General features: G+C 51.7%; 1 protein-coding gene across 4 annotated transcripts in view; it reads right to left on the bottom strand.

Annotated features, from left to right (window-relative positions):
• The window catches only part of LOC140426515 (spindle assembly abnormal protein 6 homolog), a 121834-nt gene that overhangs the window by 38879 nt on the left and 70670 nt on the right, over window positions 1-12285 (bottom strand). The gene's annotated exons all lie outside the window — the stretch shown is intronic.

Here is a 12285-nt window from a genome sequence, read left to right as displayed (position 1 = left end):
AGCAGAACTAGGGGGCATAGCCTCAAAATAAGGGGAAGTAGATTTAGGACTGAGTTTAGGAGGAACTTCTTCACCAAAGGGTTGTGAATCTATGGAATTCCTTGCCCAGTGAAACAGTAGTGGCTCCTTCATTAAATGTTTTTAAGATAAAGATAGATAGTTTTTTGAAGAATAAAGGGATTAAAGGTTATGGTGTTCGGGCCGGAAAGTGGAGCTGAGTCCACAAAAGATCAGCCATGATTGAATGGCGGAGCAGGCTCGAGGGGCCAGATGGCCTACTCCTGCTCCTCGTTCTTATGTAAGTCATACATTGATGGACAGATCATGTCTACAACAAAGTTCTGGACATGAAAACTCAGTCTCAGGCTTCTCCTCCGTTTCTGTGGGAACTTGCAAGGGGTGACACCGTGCGTTTGGGTTTTTTTTGTGTGAAAATGAGCTTATAGCTTTGTATTGGTACCAATATGGAACAGTGACGTTTTCTTGTTGTTTAATGGTTAGTGTGATATGTGGAAGGTTACATAATTGATTTTCAAATTTTTGTTACTGTTGACCGTTTATAAAACAAAATATTCTCAACTCTCAAGTGGCTTCTTGTGGCTACAAGTGTCATGTCTCAGAGGATGATTAATGTATTGCATTTCGATCAAATGTTGATGCCTGAACACTGGCTGAACATTAGGAGCTTCAGCACCATAGAGGCAGTAGCCAATAATCAAACACTAAAGAGCAGAGCCTCAGCACTGGCAATCTTCTCGCGACCAAAGGGTAAGTGTGTGGATCAGGGGTGGGCACCCGAGCACGGTCTCCCTAATGTTCCCGGCAGTGGTCTAGGGTCTCGGAGTTTGTGATGTGTCCGGGGCTGTGTGTGCAGAGCGAGGTTTTCCAGCACAACTGGCTCAGTGGATGGCACTCAGAGAAGGTGAGAAACGCAAGGGTAGGGGAGGCTTGGGAGATTATAGGGTCCAGGAATGGTCAGTCTCTCCGTCTCCAATTCCTTACAGATACCAACAAGTCTGGTGTTATCGATCCTGCAGAGGCTACTCTCGCGTTGCTGGTGGCAGCCCAGGTGGCCAGACCCGGAGAGGTCAGTAGTGTAGACACAGGCTGGCGACGTCATGTGCAGGGAGCCGCCACACACCTTGAAGATTTGGCCACCCATCAGGCCGAGGAGGAACCCAGAGGGGGATGCCAGCGACGGCCCAAGATGTACAGGCTTTCTTGATCTTTCAATGAGATGACGGACAGCATGTGCTGCAGGAGGCTCCTGCTCAACAAGGAGACAGTGTGGCACCTATGCCATGTCCTCACAGATTTGACATCCCGTGGAGGAGGAGGATACCCGCTCCCGGTGGCAGTGAAGGTCACCGCAGTCCTGAACTTTTATGCAAAAGGATCATTCCAGGGCTTGAGAAGAGATGTGTGAGGCATTTCACAAACAATAGCCCACAAGTGCATTGTGGAGTCACGGATACCCTGTATGCCCAGGCACCCAACTACATCATCGCCCGTGAGGACAGCACTGTGGCTTCACAGCGCCAAGGTCCCAGGTTCGATTCCCCGCTGGGTCACTGTCTGTGCGGAGTCTGCACATTCTCCCCGTGTCTGCGTGTGTTTCCTCCGGGTGCTCCGGTTTCCTCCCACAGTCCAAAGACGTGCAGGTTAGGTGGATTGGCCATGATAAATTGCCCTTAGTGACCAAAAAGGTTAGGAGGGGTTATTGGGTTATGGGGATAGGGTGGAAGTGAGGGCTTTAGTGGGTCGGTGCAGACTTGATGGGCCGAATGGCCTCTTTCTGCACTGTATGTTCTATCCACTTCAACCTGGACCACCAAGATGCCCAGGCTGCAGGATTCTCCACCATCACAGTGATGCCCCAGGTACAGGGGGTGATTGAAGGCACCCATGTTGTCTTTCGGCACTGGGGCATCAGGGAGTGCCCTTTATTAACAGGGGGGGGTCCCACTCCCTGAATGTTCAGACGTTGTGAGACCATCGCCTAAGGATCATGCATGTGTGTGCATGCTTCCCAGGGAGTATGCATAGCAGCTACATCCTGGGACACTCTGGAGATCCCCGGTGCCTTAGAGAACCACCCCAGGATGACTGATTGGCTCTTAGGGGACAAGGGGTACCCACTGGGGTCCTGGCTGACGACGCCATTGCAGAGGCCAGAGACCGAGGCAGAGTCCCAATATAATGAGGCCCATGTTGCCACCCTTGCTGTCATTGAGCAGTGCATCGGACTGTTCAAAATGCGATTCCGATGCCTGGACTGCTCTGAGGGTGCACTGCAGTCCACCCCCCCAGATGTCACATCAGCTGCATCGGTTCTGGGATAACCTTGCCCAGAGGATCAGCATCTGAGCATCTGACTGGGATCGAGCTGAGCACTGGGATCCAGCACACCTCTGACTGCTGTCTCTCTGGGGTGTTCCTGCCTCTACCTGATGTGCATCAGCAACTGTGTGGTGCTCACTAGATTGTGCCCCAGAAACATGTCCACCAATGTCATTCACTAAGATGCGTCTCTCTGCACCGGTGGAAGGTGGGATGATAGCTGTGACACCTCGATGGTGGTCTCCTTGGAGCTCTCATTCAAGGTGGTCTATTGTGTGGCAGAGAAAGGAACAACTCGGGATGGGCCAGCCCCATCAGATGGAGATCCTGCAAGACAATGGACATGTGATCAGTGGAAGGGAAGGATAATTTTGTCTGACATGAACAACACACTTGAGACAGGAAATCTGGGTGAAGAGGCAGTGGATCCTCACCTCTGTGGAGCAGGCCAACCTCGCTGTTGGTGACTGCTTTCTTCTCAGACAACCCTGCGATTTCTAGGGCACGTTCCTCCTAGGGGGAAAAAGGAGCACAGGAACAGGCCCTTCGCCTCTCCAAGCCTACACCAATCATGTGTCCTATCTAGACCAACTGCCTGTATCCTTCTATACCCCGTCTATTCATGTGCCTATCCAGATAAGTCTTAAAGGTCGCTAACGTATCTGCCTCAACCACCTCACTTGGCAGTGCATTCCAGGACACCACCACCCACCACACATCTCCACTGAACCTTTCCCCCCTCACCTTGAACTTGTGACCCCTTGTAATTGTCATTTCTGCCCTATCTATACCCCTAATAATTTTATAAACTTCTATCAGGTCGCCCCTCAGCTTCCCTCTCTCTACGGAGAACAATCCCAGTTTAGTCCATCTCTCCTCATAGCAAATACCCTTCAAATCAGGCAACATCCAGGTAAACCTTTTCTGTACTCTCTCCAAAGCCTCCATGTCCTTCTGGTACTGTGGTGACCAGAATTGGACACAGTATTCCAAATGTGGCCCAACCAATGTTCTATATAATTGTAACATAATTTTTGATTTTATGCTCGATACCCCATTCTATGAAGACAAGCATGCCATTTGCTTTCTTTACCACCATTTCCACCTGTGCTCCAACTTAAGGATCTGTGGCCCTGCACCCCCAGATCTCAGTGTGTCTCTAAGCTCCTGATAGTTCTGCCATTTATTTTATAGCTCCCACCTGAATTGGATTTACCAAAATGTATTACCTCGCATTTGTCCGGGTTAAATTCCATCTGTCATTTCTCTGCCCAATTTTGTAGCTTATGTTTTCTTCCAAGTCATTTATATACATTACAAAGAGCAGAGGTCCCAGAACTGATCCCTGCAGAACACCAGTAGTTACAGACCTTAATTTGGAGAAAAACACCTTTCCACTGCTACCCTCGGTCTTCTATGGCCAAGCCAGTTCTGGATCCATCCAGCTAGTTCACCTGACCCCATGTGATCTAATCTTTTGCACCAGCCTGCCATGACCTTATCAAATGCTTTACTAAAGTCCATGTAGACAACATCCACAGCCCTTCCCTCGTCAATCATTTTTGTCACCTCCTCAAAAAATTCAATCAAATTAGTGACACATGACCTCCCTCGTACAAAACCATGCTATCTGTCGCTAATAAGACCATTCACTTCCAAATGTGCATAGATCCTACGGAATCTTTTCCAACAATTTCACTATCACTGACGTCAAGCTCACTGGCCTATATATCCCAGATTATTCTTGGCAGCCCTTCTTAAATAACGGTACAACATTGGCTATCCTCCAATCCTCCGGGATCTCACCTGTGGCCAATGAGGACACAAAGATATCTGTCAGATGCCCAGCGATTTCATCTCTCGGCTCACTCATGATCTGGGAAAGATGCCACCTGGCCCATTTGTCTGCCTTAATGCTTTTTAACACAGCTAACATTTCCTCCCTCGCAATAACGACCTGTTCTGAAGTGTTTACACATCCCTCTGAGACACCACCAATCAACATGTCCCTCTCTTTTGTGAATAACAAAGCAAAATATTCATTAAGGACCTCACCTACTTCCTCTGGTTCTACACATAATTTCCCTCCTTTGTCCTTGAATGGGCCTACTATTTCTCTAGCTACCCTCTTGTTCCTAATATATGTATAAAATGCCTTGGGATTGTCCTTAATCGTGTCTGCCAAGGGCATTTCGTGACCCCTTTTTGCCTTCCTAACTCTCTGCTTGAGCTCTTTTCTACTTTCCTTGTATTCCTCAAGTGCTTTATCTGTTTTTAGTTGCCTGTACCTCACGTTTGCATTTTTTTCCTTTTTGACTATATTCTCAATTTCCATGGGCATCCATGGTTCCCGAATCCTGCCTTTCCTGTCCTTCCTTTACCGCTCAAATCTCTGGTACTCCGCCTCAGATCTTGGCCTTTTCCTGCTTATTATGGGCTATCCTCTCCTGTGGGGACAAAGAGAGGGCAGTGTGAGACCTATGTTTGATGAGTCGGGGGGTGGGGGAGTGTTTTGGGGGGGTATAGAGCATGTGTGAGCACCGCACCTGGACCCAAAAGGGGTTGTGCCGGTGGCTGCCCAGAAGTGCTGAGGAACAAGCCCGAAGATCAGTGTGGGGAAGGTGCGGGATGACAGCCAGTGATTTGTCCGTGGGGGGTTGCAGGTGGAGCTTATGCCAGGAGAAAGGTGGTAACTTACCCTTGCAGCTCAGCGGAAGTCGTTGGTCTTCTTCCAGCACTGTACAGTGATCGCCTAGTCATGCTGCCCAAACTGACAGCCACTGACACTGCCTCCCAGTCGGCATTGCTGACTCTGCTGCTGATCCTCCGACTACCTCCGCGGGGAACAGGATGTCCTGTCTATCATCCACCACATCGCGAAGCCTGGCCAGGTCGGCATCCCCAAAGCGAGGAGCAGGTCCGCACGCTGCCATGCTGGTGTATTACCTGGGAGTGAGTGGTCGAGGAGCATTTAAAATCAGCTCCCTCTTGTTAATGGCGAGATGCCGAGGTGCCAGTCTGGCACATCAGACAGGGAGACAGCCAGTAATGGCGAGAAGCTCGTGGGAGCTCATTTTCAGCACTACGTGCTGTTAGATATGGGCTGCGATTTTGCCAATGTGGCCGTAGAGAAACATTCTGCCAATTGCACCCAAATGATACTTAGAAACATTGCCGTTAAATCGCCCCCAATAATTGAGGTGTTCATTGCAGAAAGCAAGAAACAACTCAAGAGAGGGGAATGTTCATGCTCAGGGTAGATGGATACACTTGGATAGTGGGGATGTCTTACAGGAGCTTCAAGAGTTACCCAAAATATTTATTTTTTGGCTTTTGCAATAAATAAACAGTATGAACCCCGCCATATCGTTTATCCAGGCCTCCACGCCGGGGGGTTTCGCTTCCTTCCACATGAGTAAAATCCTACGCCGGGCTACTAGGGAGGCAAAGGCCACAATATCGGCCTCTTTCGCCTCCTGCACTCCCGGCTCATCCGCTACCCCAAATATAGCTAACCCCCAGCTTGGCTTGACCCGGACCTTCACCACCTTCGAGATCACTCCCGCCACTCCCCTCCAATACCCCTCCAGTGCCGGACATGACCAAAACATGTGTGTGGTTCGCCGGGCTTCCCCCGCACCTCCCGCATTTGTCCTCCACTCCGAAGAACCTGTTCAACCTCGCTCCCGTTATGTGTGCTCTATGTAGCACCTTAAATTGGACCAGGCTAAGCCTGGCACACGAGGAAGAGGAATTTACCCTACTTAGGGCATCAGCCCACAAACCCTCCTCAATCTCCTCCCCGAGCTCTTCTTCCCATTTTCCCTTCAGTTCTTCTACCAGCTCCTCCCCCTCTTCTCTCATCTCCCGGTATATTTCGGACACTTTGCCCTCCCCGACCCACACCCCCGAAAGCACCCTGTCCTGGATCCCTTGTGTCGGGAGCAGCGGAAATTCTCTCACCTGTTGTCTCGTGAACGCTCTCACCTGCATATACCTAAAGATATTCCCTAGGGGCAGCTCATACTTTTCCTCTAGCGCTCCCAAGCTCGCAAACGTCCCATCTATAAATAAGTCTCCCACTCTCCTAATTCCTGCCCGGTGCCAGCTCTGGAACCCTCCATCCAACCTCCCTGGGACAAACCTATGGTTGTTCCTGATCGGGGACCACACCGAGGCTCCCAACACACCCCTCTGTCGCCTCCATTGCCCCCCGATACGTAATGGTGCTGCCACCACTGGGTTCGTGGTAGACTTTTTCGGGGAGAGCGGTAGTGGCGCCGTCACCAGCGCTTTTAAGCTCGTTCCTTTGCAGGACGCCATCTCCAACCTTTTCCACGCCGCCCCCTCTCCCTCTATCATCCACTTACGAATCATCGCCACGTTGGCGGCCCAGTAGTAGTCGCCCAAATTCGGCACGCCAGTCCCCCTCTGTCTCTGCTACGTTGCAGGAACCCTTGGGGCCTTCCCTGCCCACACAAAGCTCATGATGCTCCTATCTATTTTTTTGAAAAAGGCCTTAGTGATCAATATAGGGAGACATTGGAACACAAATAGGAACCTCGGGAGGACCATCATCTTAATCGCCTGCACTCTGCCCGCCAGTGACAGCAGCTGCATATCCCACCTTTTGAAATCCTCCTCCATTTGTTCCACCAGCCGAGTCAGATTGAGTCTGTGTAAGGTTCCCCAGCTCCTGGCTATCTGAATCCCAAGATATCGGAAGTTTCTTTCCACTCTCCTTAGCGGCAGGCCATCTATCCCTCTACTCTGGTCCCCAGGGTGTATCACAAAAAGCTCACTCTTTCCCATGTTAAGCCTATATCCCGAAAAATCTCCAAACTCCCTCAATATCTGCATGACCTCTGTCATCCCCCCCAACTGGATCCGCCACATACAGCAGTAGACACTCTGTGTTCCTCTCCCCCTCTAACCACCCCTCTCCATTTCCTGGAGTCTCTCAGCGCTATGGCCAGTGGTTCAATTGCCAGCGCGAACAGTAATGGGGACAGCGGGCATCCCTGTCTTGTTCCCCTATGTAGTCGAAAATAGTCCGACCTTTGCCGATTTGTGACTACACTTGCCATTGGGGCCCCATAGAGGTGTTTAACCCAGTTGACAAACCCCTCCCCGAACCTCCTCAGCACCTCCCATAGATACTCCCATTCTACCCTATCAAATGCCTTCTCTGCATCCATTGCCACCAATATCTCTGCCTCCCCCTCTGCTGGGGGCATCATTATCACCCCCAATAGCCGTCGCACGTTGACATTCAATTGTCTCCCCTTCACAAACCCTGTCTGATCTTCGTGCACCACCCCCGGGACACAATCCTCTATCCTCATTGCCAGCACCTTTGCCAGCAACTTGGCATCCACATTTAGGAGTGAGATAGGCCTATAAGACCCGCATTGCAGCGGGTCTTTATCTCGCTTCAAGATTAGTGATACCGTCGCCTCCGACATTGTCGGGGGTAGGGTCCCCCCTTCTCTGGCCTCGTTAAAGGTTCTTACCAGCAGCGGGGCCAACAAGTCCACATATTTTCTATAAAATTCCACCGGGAACCCGTCAGGTCCCGGGGCCTTCCCTGCCTGCATGTTCCCCAGCCCTTTGGTCACCTCGTCCACCCCAATTGGCGCCCCCAGGCCTGCCACCTCCTGCTGCTCCACCCTCGGGAACCTTAGTTGGTCCAGAAACTGCTGCATCCCCTCTTTTCACTCCGGGGGTTGGGACCTATATAACCTCTCATAAAAGGTCTTAAACACTCATTTATCTTCCCTGCTCTCCGCACCGTGGTTCCCGTTTCATCCCTAACTCCCCCTATTTCCCTCGCCGCTGTCCTCTTTCGAAGCTGGTGGGCCAACAGGCGACTCGCCTTTTCCCCATATTCATATCTCATCCCCTGTGCCTTCCTCCACTGTGCCTCTGCCCTCCCTGTGGTCAGCAGGTCGAACTCCGTCTGGAGTCGTCGCCTCTCCCTGTATAGTCCTTCGTCCGGGGCCTCCGCATATTTTTTATCCACACTCAAAACCTCCCCCAGTAATCTTTCCCTTTCTTTGGCCTCTGTTTTCCCCTGGTGAGCCCTGATGGAGATCAACTCTCCCCTGACCACCGCCTTCAGCGCTTCCCATACTACCCCCACTCGGACCTCCCCATCATCGTTGGCCTCCAGGTACCTTTCGATACATCCCCGCACTCTTCCGCAGACTCCCTCATCCGCCAATAATCCCACATCCAGTCGCCAGAGTGGACGCTACTCCCTCTCCTCTCCTAGTTCCAGATCCACCCAATGTGGGGCATGGTCTGAAACAGCTATGGCCGAGTACTCAGTTACTTCCACCCTCGAAATCAGTGACCTTCCCAAAACAAAGAAATCTATCCGGGAGTATACCTTATGGACATGGGAGAAAAAGGGAGAACTCTTTGGCCAGCGGCCTGGCAAATCTCCACGGATCCACTCCCCCCATTTGGTCCATAAACCCCCTAAGCACCTTGGCCGCTGCCGGCCTTCTTCCGGTCCTGGATCTAGATCTACCTAACCCTGGGTCTAGCACGGTGTTAAAGTCCCCCTCCATTACCAGATTTCCTACCTCCAGGTCCGGGATGGGTCCCAGCATCCGCTTCATAAATCCCGCATCATCCCAGTTCGGGGCATATATGTTGACCAGCACGACCTCCATTCCCTGCAGTCTCCCACTCACCATCACATATCTGCCACCGTTGTCCGCTACAATGTTCCTAGCCTCGAACGACACCAGTTTCCCCACCAATATGGCCACCCCTCTATTCTTTGCGTCCAGCCCCGAGTGGAACACCTGTCCCACCCATCCTTTCCTTAACCTAACCTGGTCCGCCACCTTCAGATGCGTCTCTTGAAGCATGGCCACGTCTGCCTTCAGTCCCTTTAATTGCGCGAGCACTCGTGCCCTCTTAATCGGCCCATTTAGGCCTCTCACGTTCCACGTGATCAGCCGGACTGAGGGGCTGCCCACCCCCCTCCCCTGTCGACTAGCCATCACCCTCTCTGGGCCAGCCCCACATCCCGGTTCCGCGCACCCACCCGTCCCCCAGGCGGCGCATTCCCGCCCCGACCACCTGTTCTCTCACCAGCTCCCTTTCGATCTCCGCAGCAGCAACCTAGTTGTTCCCCCTCCCCCCAGATCCCCATCTAGCATGGTTACTCCCCCCATATTGCTTCCGAAAGTCAGCTGACTTCAACTGACCCCAGCTTCTCCCGCTCTCTCCTTGACCCCCCCGTGTGAGGAACTCCCATCCTCCTTGCGCCTATCTTCCCGCCATCATCTCTCTGACACGGGAAAAAGAAAAATAAACCCCGCGCTCTCTAGAACCATCCCGCCCCTCATGGCGCAGCTCCCCCTACCGCCCCATTCCCATTCCCCATCCCCCGCCTGTGTGTCTTCTTCCCCCCCACCGGCGTCCACATTTCTCAGTGTCCCCCCCTCCCCAATTTACATCTCTATATACATCAGCATTGTCGTTTCCCCTCCAACATCAGTCCCTCAGTTCTGGTCCAGTTTCTCGTTTTGAATGAAGGTCCATGCTTCTTTCGCCGTTTCGAAATAGTAATGTCTATCCTGGTGAGTGACCCACAATCGCGCCGGCTGCAACATCCCGAACTTCACTTTCTTCTTGTGCAGCACCTCCTTGGCTCGATTGAAACTCGCCCTCCTTCTCGCCACCTCTGCACTCCAATCCTGATACACACGTATCACCGCATTCTCCCATCTACTACTTCGTACCTTCTTGGCCCATCTCAGAACCACCTCGCTGTCATTGAAGCGGTGAAATCGCACGATCATCGCCCTAGGTGGTTCTCCAGCCTTTGGTCGCCTCACAGGGACCCGGTGGGCCCCTTCCACTTCCAAGGGGCCCGAGGGGGCCTCAGCTCCCATTTGCGAGCGTAGCATCGTGCTCGCGTAAGCCCCGCCGTCCGCTCCTTCCACTCCCTCGGGGAGACCCAGGATCCGGAGGTTCTTTCTCCGTGATCTGTTTTCCAGGACTTCAATCCTTTCGATGCACTTCTTATGGAGCGCCTCGTGCGCCTGCATTTTGACCGATAGGCCCAGGATCTCGTCCTCGTTGTCCGTTACCTTCTGCTTCACCACACGGAGCTCTATCTCCTGGGCCTTTTGTGTCTCTTTAAGCCTCTCGATTGCCTGTAGCATCGGGGCCAGCACCTTCTTTTTTAACAGCTCCACACACCGTCTTAGAAACTCATCCTGGTCCAGTCCCCATGTCGCCTGGGCTCCCTCCGCCGCCATCTTGCTCCTTTCTTCCTTCTGCTGCTGCCCTCGAGGATTCTCCGAGATCTGGCCGCCGTCGCCGATACTTTTCTTTTCCGCTGGGGGGGGGGGGGGGGGGGGGGGTGGTGGTGGTGGACAGACGGACGGACCTCCCTGTTGCCTCACCCCACACTGGGTTTCGTCCCGAAAAAAATTCCCGTTGGGGCTCTTAAAAGAGCCCAAAGGTCCGTTCGAGCTGGAGCCGCCGAAACGTGCAGCTTAGCTGGTCATCGCCGCAACCGGAAGTCCTACCGAGCTACTCTTGGTGATGGAGGTGAATATTGAAGTCCCCCATTCACAGTTAATTCTCTGCCTTTGCTACCCTCAATGCTTCCTCCTGGACCTGGTTCCATGAGACTTTATGGGGCCCAGAATCGATGTTGATGATGCCATGGGCATCCTGACTGTGTATCACTAAGCTAAAAATGATGGTGATGTCTGGGACATTATCTGTAAGGTATGGTTCTGTGTGTATGACAATGTCAGGTTGATGCTCGACCTACTTTCCCAATTTTGGTAGAAGCCCCTAAGGAGGACTAGAATCAACAGAGCCGAGTTTGCCCTTGTAATGTCTGGTGCCTTGGCTGATTCTGGCTGATATGTCCGGTTTCATTCCTTATACAATTTTATATAGTGGTTTGATGCAACCAAGTGGCTTGCATTTAAGAATCAACTGTGTGGTCTGATGTAGACCAGTAAGGATGCCGGTTACCACAATCAACCACGGTTCCATGGTCATCATTACACACATATTTCTTGAATTCAAATTCCACCATCTGCCATGGCATCGAAGACGATGATGACAGTTAAAAAGTCTTACAACACCAGGTTAAAGTCCAACAGGTTTGTTTCAAATCACTAACTTTCGGAGTACTGCTCCTTCCTCAGGTGAATGAAGAGGTATGTTTCAGAAACATATATAGACAAAGTCAAAGATGCAAGACAATGCTTCAAATGTGAGCATTTGCAGTCTTTACAGATCCAGAGAGAGGGGTAACCCCAGGTTAAAGAGGTGTGAATGGTCTCAAGCCAGGACAGTTGGTAGGATTTCTCAAGCCAAGGCCAGGTGGTAGGGGATGAATATAATGCAACATAAATCCAAGGTCCAGGTTGAGGCCGTACTCATGTGTGCGGAACTTGGCTATAAATTTCTGCTCGGTGATTTTGCGTTGTCGCGCGTCCTGAAGGCCGCCTTGGAGAACGCTTACCCGGAGATCAGAGGCTGAATGCCCTTGACTGCTGAAGAGTTCCCCGACTGGAAGGGAACATTCCTGCCTGGCGATTGTTGCGCGATGTCTGTTCATCCGTTGTCACAGCGTCTGCATGGTTTTGCCAATGTACCAGGCTTCAGGACATCCTTTCCTGCAGCGTATGTGGTAGACAACGTTGGCCGAGGCGAACGAGTATGTACTGCGTACCTAGTGGGTGGTGTTCTCATGTGTAAAGGTGGGGTGTCCTTCCAGATGCTGAAAACGTGTTCAGCTGAGCAAGATTAAGAAAGGCCATTAGTTGGAGCTTTGAGTTTTAAATGGCTGCACTGCTGACAAATGAAGTCACAAACCCTCACCAGAAAGGAGTCCAGGAGGGCGAGCATCAGAAGCGCTTGGGTGAGTCATGGGTGCAATTTTGGAGGCAAAACACC

The sequence above is a fragment of the Scyliorhinus torazame genome, chromosome 7 (assembly GCF_047496885.1).
Source record: "Scyliorhinus torazame isolate Kashiwa2021f chromosome 7, sScyTor2.1, whole genome shotgun sequence".
Lineage (NCBI taxonomy): Eukaryota > Metazoa > Chordata > Chondrichthyes > Carcharhiniformes > Scyliorhinidae > Scyliorhinus > Scyliorhinus torazame.
Note: the sequence above shows the minus strand (reverse complement) of the source record. Positions and strands in the feature narration are given on the sequence as shown.